Source organism: Crocodylus porosus, unplaced genomic scaffold (assembly GCF_001723895.1).
Source record: "Crocodylus porosus isolate Cpor-Errol unplaced genomic scaffold, CroPor_comp1, whole genome shotgun sequence".
Taxonomy (NCBI): Eukaryota; Metazoa; Chordata; order Crocodylia; family Crocodylidae; genus Crocodylus; species Crocodylus porosus.
This window is the reverse complement of record NW_017728924.1, coordinates 6,653,739-6,660,747: the sequence shown is the minus strand read 5'-3', so window position 1 is coordinate 6,660,747 and position 7,009 is coordinate 6,653,739. Positions and strand designations below refer to the sequence as shown.

At 41.7% G+C, this 7,009-nt stretch overlaps 1 long non-coding RNA gene across 1 annotated transcript; it reads left to right on the top strand.

Moving 5' to 3' along the window:
• Positions 1-2,852: 2,852 nt before the first annotated feature.
• On the top strand, positions 2,853-6,500 carry LOC109313750. The gene is made up of 3 exons (XR_002102135.1): positions 2,853-2,939; positions 5,952-5,954; positions 6,487-6,500. It is a non-coding gene; the product is annotated as an uncharacterized LOC109313750 (long non-coding RNA).
• Positions 6,501-7,009: the final 509 nt, after the last annotated feature.

Genomic DNA, 7,009 nt, shown 5'->3' with positions numbered 1-7,009 from the left:
AGGAACGAATTTCAGAAACAGCACGCTATAAGAAATATCCTACTTCAATACTCATACTCAGAGCACTAATCCATCCGTTTAATAATTTAGCCTGTCTCTCAGAGAGATTATTGGCAGATGTTTAAGTGGAAGGTACAAATCCCAGGCAGGAGGCAGTTACGGGGTAACATGCCAGTAGGGAAAGTGCTTCTTAACCCATTTATTTAGAGGTTGGCTTTTGCCCTGAAGCCTGAGCATCTCTAGCCATTCCAATTTTATTTTTAAATCCTTACTGACGTAATTATGTTTGCACAATTGCACATACATTTTTATTAAATTCCCAACCCTTTTTTAACGCTGCTGAGCTGTTGGCTTCAGGGAATGGATAGCCCATGAATCAGGTTTACTAAGAAAGTACCAGAACCTCACTCTTCAGCTACTAGATAACCACAAGGCTGCCACTCAAAAGCTTGTATTGGCTAACAGTTTTTAGTTAAAGAACTCTAAAATTTGAAGAATGGATTCTCTACGCATGTCTTTTTCCATCTCTACTGGAGACCTCAGAAAAATATATCAAGAAACAGTTACCAGTTACTTTGAAGACCCTAGTGGCATCTATACTGAAGCCGTTCAATAGGTCTCTCAGAATATATTCCTGATAAGTCCTCTGTGAATCAGCAACTGGTCTCCCACTTTCTTAATAAAAGACCTTGGGTGAAAATTAACATCTAACACATGTACACACACACACACACACCTTAAAATGCAGAAGAATGACTCCTTTCCAGCTTCAGCTATGCATAACAAAGTATCACCAGCAGGATTAATACAATACTGAAGGCAAGGATCACACTGGTCCCACTTCATGAACTACAGTTAAGTATCTCTAACATCTGTCTGACTAAAGTGCTGTAAATAAGGATGGTTTTTAGCACTGATGTTAATAAGATTACTTTACAGATGCCACTGTGCAAAGGAGATGGTCCTCTGGTTTACTCAGTACACCTCAAAAGTATTGCTAACAATTGGTTTTTCATGTTTTCTTAATTAATTCTTTTTAATAACTCCTACCTTAGATTGGTGATTGGCTGTAGGAGAACCAGGCGGCACCAGTCACCAAGCCAGGGGGCTGTAGGGGGTCCCCATTGCACTCCCTGGTGAACTTAGAAGTGGACCAGAAGTGCTTCTAATCCACTTCCAGGTCTGCTGTCAAGCATGGTAGGGAACCCCCCTAACCCCCCCAACACTTCTGTGGGATACTTCATCTGCCCCACCATCTCAGTGTTCACAAGCCGACTGGTACCTTGAGGTATGTAGAAAAAAAAAAAACATTTACAGCTGTGTCTATGTCCGAATCTCCCAATCTCTCCAAGTTGATTAGGAGGGTTCCAATTTGATTCAGAGAAATTAAAGAGTGATCTGATTCGATTCAGACTTGTAGATTTGGCCCCCGAATCAGGCTGAATCGAATCAGAGACTGGAGCTTCACACAGCCCTAACAGCCACAGCTTTCATCCTGCCATGCCACATACTAACAGATGACTACAGTGGTACAGATGAATACAAATATATTGTATGGAGGTAAGCACAGAAGGTTTTGGGTACTGTATTCCGATTTGCAGTTTAACTGGCCTTCTCCATCCCTTTTTGACTGTCACAAATCAAAAGCATGTTGCCATTACATGTAAGCTAGCTTCTGCCACACAGGAGGCCACAGGCATATCCTTCCAAGTAATCTAAACCCTCTTTGTAAGTGAAAGGCCACTGCCATAGCAACACTCCAGGAAGCCATGGTTTGAAATACTGAAATGTAACGGATCTGCTTGCCGAAGGGAAAAAAATGTGATTAAAAAATTGAAGAAAAGAATTCTGGGCAGTAATTCCTCAGTAATACACAGGTTGAAGGTGGGTTTTAAAGAAGCCATAATGTAGACTTTGAGGTCCTGTTTTCTTCTTTGTACCTGGGAGTCCTGGTATTACCCATAGCAGCCCTGAGCCCGCATCTCTGTCCAGATGAAACTGCCATGGACTTCTGAAATGGACTGCTACCTCTCAAGTGGAGACATCCTTGAGCCAGCAAATTAGGCTAATATACTTCTGGACTCTACCTATGATTAATAAGGGTCAACTTAACATTACATTAGTTCTGCAAAAACTGTGTGCCCTTGTTACCAATAGGCTTCTTGCTCAATTTACCAAGCAATGTTCATTTAATTTCACTCTTCTGTATGACACTCATTTTCACCTGATGGATTTTTTAAGTGTGAAAATCTCCGTCAAGTATTTTGCACTGTCCTTTCTCATACTTTCCTCCCAAGGGAGCTTGCAGGCTTTGCTTCATTTTTCCTTTTCCTTCTCAATATTGGGTGAGATTCTACTCTGTTCAACATTCAAACAAGACCGCTGACCTCAGCACAGGCACAGGTCATTTCTTCTGGTCAAGAAGAAGGACCCTGGCAGGAGTGTATGCATCTTGCAGATCAATGCATGGCTGTGCAGAGTGGTGTTGTCAGCAGGCATTTGGCTTCTCTGACCATGGGATGTTGTTCCAAGGAGGAGGATTGCTTGAAAGAGATGGGAGCTACCTGATGAAGAGAGGGAAAAGCATCTTTGTAGACAGACTTGCTAACCTAGTGATGAGGGCTTTAAACTAGTTTCACTAGGGGATGGAGAACAAAGCCCTGACGTAAGTGTGGAAGCAGGGGACCTGAAAGAAGAGGGCAGCAGGAGAGGCTTCATTCTTCCTGAAAAAGTAGGGAATTGGCTCATCATCTCAGATGTCTGTACACAAATGCACAGAGCCTGGAGAAAAAGCAGGAAGAAACTGAAGTTCTCACAGAGTCAAGGAACTACAACATGATTGGAATAACAAACTTGGTAGGAGCTCGCATGACTGCAGCACGGTCATGGATGGATGCAAACTGTTGAGGAAGGACAGGCAGAAGAGAAGAGGAGGAGGAGTTGTGCTGTATGTAAAAGAGCTGTATGATTGCTCAGAGTTCCAGTATGAAACTGCAGATAGGCCTATGGGTTAAGGTTACTGGGGAGAGCAACAAAGGTGATGTTGTGGTGGGTATCTGCTATAGACCATCAGGCCAGGAGGATGAAGTAGATGAGACTTTCTTCAGATAAGTAGCAGAAGTTTCCAGATCACAGACCCTGGTTCTTGTGGGGAACTCCAATCCCCCTGACACCTGCTGGGAAGGCAATACAGCAGTACACGTGCAATCCAGGAAGGTTTTCAATAGCACTGGGGACAACTCCCTGGTTGGAGAGACCAACTAGGGGCCTAGCAGTTCTTCTCCACTTACTGCTCACAAACAGGTGGGGGATGTAGAGGTGTTGGCAAGTTGAGCAGCACCCTCAGCAAGTTTGTGGATAACACCAAGTTGGGGGTTGTAGTATATACACTAGACTCTAGAGGGTAGGGCTAGTATTCAGAGTGAGCTAAACAAATAGGAGGATTGGACCAAAAGAAATCTCAAGAGTTCAACAAGGACAAGTGCAAAGTCTTGTACTTAGGACAAAAAAATCCCAGGCACTGCTACAGCCTGGGGACTGACTGGCTAAGCAGCAGCTCTGCAGGGAAGGACTGGGGGTGACAGTGGGTAATAAGATGAATATGAGTCAGCAGCATGCCCTTGTTGCCAAGAAGGCTAATGGCATACTGGGCTGCATTAATAGGAGCATTGCAACAGATAGGAGGAGGTTATTATTCCACTCTGTTCTCACTGGTGAGGCCACATCTGGAGTCCTGTCCAGTTTTGGGCTCCCCACTACAGAAAGGATGTGGACAAGTTGGAGAGAGTCCAGCAGAGAGCAACAAAAATGGTGAGGGGGCTGGGGTACAGGACTTATGAGGAAAGACCGAGGGACCTGGGCTTATTCAGTCTGCAGAAGAGAAGACTGAGGGGGATTTGATAACAGCCTTCAGCTACCTGGAGTGGGGGGGTTCAAAAGAGGATGGAGTCAGACTGTTCTCAATGGTGGCACATGATGGTGCAATGATCCCTAGTTGCATCAAGGAGAATTTAGGTTGGATATTAGGAAAAACCTTCTCACTAGAAGAGTGTTGAAGCAGTGTAACAGGTTACCTGGAGAGGTAGTGTAATCTCCATCCTTAGTGGTGTTTAAGGCCTGGCTCAACAAAACTTTGGCTGGGATGATGTAGTTGGGGTGGTCCTGCTTTGAGCAGGGGGTTGGACTAGATGTGACCTCCTGAGGTCCTTTCCAGCCCTCACTTTCTATGATTCTAAGAATATGAAAGATGGTGGGAAATTTGACCCATTCAGTAATATACAGCATTAGATGTATATAAACCAGCAAAGTCCTGTTTACATGAGAACTGATGTCTTTGATGTTGTTTTCTGAATAAAAGTGCTCATCACTGAAACTTTTAATAAGGCAAAGTTTGCACCTGCTTCTGGCAAAGTGTCATTGGTTCTTCCCTATTTTGAGGGGTTTTAAATTGTATCAGTTTATATTTTATTTATTGATAAATGGCTTGTCTGCTTCCTAATCATCTTGATGACTGTGATTTCTTTCATCTCCTATCCTCTCAGCTTGCCCCACATTATTTTGTCCCAAACACCACCATTTAAAACCAGATTTCTTCTTCTTTCCCCAACTCCTCTGTAGTCTTTCTGTAGGTTCCCAGGCACTGGACTTGCTTACTCAGCTCCAGTCTATGTCTCCACTCTACTGGTTTGTTTTTAAGGTTTTGAATACCAAATGACACCTATGCTGTATCTTCTCACTCAAATCTCTGTGCCATCTTCCACATCTCTATGCCCTGAATATTCTCCACATCACAAAAACAGACTCTCCAACTTTTTCAAAAATTGATTCCTGTGGCAAGGCCTCGTAAGTGAGCTAATTAAATGTTTTATTGTGGAATAAGAAATGTATTAAGAAATGTATATGAATTAGTTCACCATATGATTTGCATAATCCCAACACTAGTTTGTTAGTTCTAAAGAAATATATAAAAGAGTATGTCTATGTGTCTATACCATGCAGTATATATACTATATATATGCAGTGTAGCACTGTGTAGAGATACCTGAGGTAACTCCAGAACTAAAAGCAGTATCCATGCACCAGTCCAGTCTAAAGGACTGTCCAGCACCAGGCCTGCAGACAGCATAGCTAATTAGCCTGGCTGGGGCACCATACTTATGCAGTTATGTTGGTGATGGGACCAAATACACCAAAGAGACATTTCAGCTTGTTCAAAGCTAATGTGAGCATCTCTGCATGGTACTGTCTGAAAGCAGAAAGGCATGTCTTAAGTGCTCTTAATCATGTATTTTAAAAGGAAAATGAGATTGAAAGTTTGTCTACATGGGGACATTTAAGAAACCTGATCCAAACTAACAAAAGAGCATTCAAAATGGTTAGTTAAACCATGCTAAACTGTGTGTGGACATTATTACAGACTCTGTGCAGCCTTTAAAGGTATTCTTTTCTCTTCCATTTAATAGGAAATCTACCACAAACAAAATGTGCCTGATTGAAAAGTGTTCTGTCCCCAGCACAGAGGCAAAATTGGGATCAGCAGTGCAAGATTACAAAAACTGCCATACCGTGACCCTGCAACAGGACCACCCCGGGTCAGTTTACATGTCCTCTCAAGACTTCCCCATTCCTGACTTGCCAACAAGTTACGACTTTAACGATGTCAACTGACCCCTGGAGAAACAAACAGCATTCATAAACACAGAGCCTTGGACAAGCAGGTTAGCTAATTTCATTGTTATTTCCCCCATTACCAGACTGAAACTGACCAAGTGAGGGTAAGTGACTCACTTGAAGCAAGCCAAAGGTCAAAAAGCATAAGAAAATTGACCATATAATTTTATTAGATTATCTATCCCATGCTCTTGTACCCTACAAACAATATCTCAGCAGTGAACATATATCGTATAATAAGAACTTCTGGTTGTTAGCCTCTCGAACTGAAAGGAACCGAGACAGTAAGTTCTACCTCCCATTACAAATTGGTTTTCCCCTTGGTCACCTAGCTCTTCTGTTTTTCTCCTCACACCGTTTCCCAGTTCAAAGTACAGCATTTTTTTCCCCTCCAAATTCCACAACCTGCTGTTTTCAGGCTTGGACTCCTTTTTAGCAATAAAAGCAGGCTTTCAAATTGTATTCCTTCCCTGATATTCTCTTGAATCTGAAAGTACTGCCTCTAAAGCTCTAAAGAGAAAACTTGAAGGACAACTGATGGCATCTGTCATCAAAATATTCCTTGGATCACCGGTCTTCTCAGACGCTCCTGTCTACCAAGTCTTTGCCCACTAAAGGTCCTTTAGGAAACTCTACCCCTCTACAGAGGTAAGTGGTTATAACTGTTAATGGTTTTGATATAGGGAGTATTCAGTATGGCACAGAACAGCATGGAGCAACGTTATTCTGGAACAAATATAAAAGAGAGAGTGCACCTACTGATATTTGATGCTGAATCATGGGTTACACTCATCTCTCACACACAAAAAAGATGAGCTATATGGAAAATACAATTCCATGTAGTGCTTAATGTAGAGCAACTGTAATTTTCCTTAGACATATCATATATCAAATGATCACAGGATATTTTTATTAGCCACTCTGTTTCTGCTTTACCTTATTATTCCAAATGTCAGACCAAGACCATATTCTTAAGTCTTACTCAAAGCATCCACATTCATCTGCATTCCATTTATGTTTTGACAAGACATAGGATATTACTTTCTCTGACTTTTGTGCTCAATTATTAGACTTACATGGCTTTAATAGATATTTATCAGGTAAGCCAAAGTACCTACTCTGTCTTTCATTACACATCTGTATTTGCATTACTGTTTTATGTACAGGTTTATAGGTAAAAGAATTACTTTAAGATTTCAGTCCAAATATTCACTGTATTTGATCAGATTTGTCTGCAAATGGAACTATTCTATTTGAGCTGCATTAGATAAATCATCTCCAGAGATCAGCAGATAGTATAATATTCATGGAAATGAGCTATCTGTACATGTTAATAATT